Below are 1,509 nucleotides of genomic sequence, written 5' to 3'. Positions count from 1 at the left end.
GAAAGAGAGAAACCCTCCTCCTCTAGAAGGATAGTTACACCACAGTCCCTTCTTCTCCATTTTCCTCCTGGGAGTTTGGGCCTGCATGCACATGTACCTGGCATTATTTTCAAGCTGCCAGGTCTGGGACTTGAACCATGGTTGGACATGTGAAAGTCCAGCGCCTTAACCATCACTCCACCTGCTGGCCTGGGCATTATGACTCTTAGAATGCAAAGGTTTTTTTTTTTTTTTTTTTTTTTGTTAAATACCTGGAAAATCTGTCAAGGGCAAATACTCTTCAGCGAAATGCCCACTACAAATCATGATCCCGTCAAATCATGGGTTTGCTGCTTCCCATCAGTTTCCACCACAACATCCCACTGTCCAGAAGATGAAAAATCAGGACGCTTCCTCACACTGCACACCTTTGACTGGAACAAAGGAAAAAAGACTTAGTTTTAGGGCATTGTTCTCAGTCTTCAATATTTCTCCCTTAGCATTCTGTGTCTTGATAAATAAAGTCTGTGGTCACTTCTACATTCCTAAAGCTCCTGGATCTTTTCTATTTTTCTTTTTTTTTGGAGAGGATTTTGCTACAGGGCGCATGCACTTGCCAGACAGAGAGAGACAGAGAGACAGAAAGCGAGAAATCACCCCCCAGGGGGATGGCCACGCTGCAATCCCTTCTCCTCCATTCTCCTCTCGGGATCTTGGGCATGCATGCACACGCGCCCGGCGTGAGATTTAAGCCACTGGGTCTGGGACGCGAACCACGGTCAACTACATGGGAGTCCAGCAACATAGCCATTATGCTAACTGCTGGTACCAGGATCATCTAATAACGCATCATCGACATGAAGTGCTATCCTATGCTGTAGAGGGGAACATCAGAACCCAGATGCAGACGACCTTAGGTCTGTTATTAGGTCTGCCAGAGGCAGAAAGCTATGCAAATGAGTTTTGGCCTTTTCACCTGCAAACTGTGCATACTGACACCCCAAGTATCCCACGTGGAGCTGTCGGCGTGAGGAAAGGGCACAAGATCGTGTGAGCACTTCACAAGTATCATGCTTATATGAATAAGACACCACTGTTTTGAAAAGAACAAATAAGAAATAAAGAATTTGCAGTACATCAGAGTTGTATCTCCTAGTTAGAAAGAAAACATCTCTTTTACACACAGATGCATCAGGCTTTTATAAATTACCTCGTATCTCCACAGTCCTCCGATGGCATGGCTTTTCTCAAAACACACGGGCTCGAGTCCCGCCTCTAAATAGCTCTGGATGGCACTTAACCTGCTGACCCCAGCGCCAATCACTGCTATTCTTTTTTTTTAATTTATTTATTAATTCACTTTACACTATCACAATACACAAATGAATTTTCCATCCAAAATACACTGTGCATTGTCTCAATCAAGTACATCCACATATATGTTCTCAGCAAATAATTTTCCAATTCTTATGTCCTACATACCTTGCCCTTTGTCTTGCCATCCCTGATTCCTCATCCCCCACCCTCTGC

The 1,509-nt window shown here is 44.3% G+C and overlaps 1 pseudogene; it reads right to left on the bottom strand.

The window, feature by feature from the left end:
• LOC102493594 (dimethylaniline monooxygenase [N-oxide-forming] 3-like) overlaps positions 1-1,509 on the bottom strand; it is a 61,329-nt pseudogene that overhangs the window by 57,166 nt on the left and 2,654 nt on the right.

Source organism: Tupaia chinensis, unplaced genomic scaffold, assembly GCF_000334495.1.
Source record: "Tupaia chinensis unplaced genomic scaffold, TupChi_1.0 Scaffold000070_1, whole genome shotgun sequence".
NCBI classification, from domain to species: Eukaryota; Metazoa; Chordata; class Mammalia; order Scandentia; family Tupaiidae; genus Tupaia; species Tupaia belangeri.
This window is presented reverse-complemented; position numbering and strand designations above follow the sequence as displayed.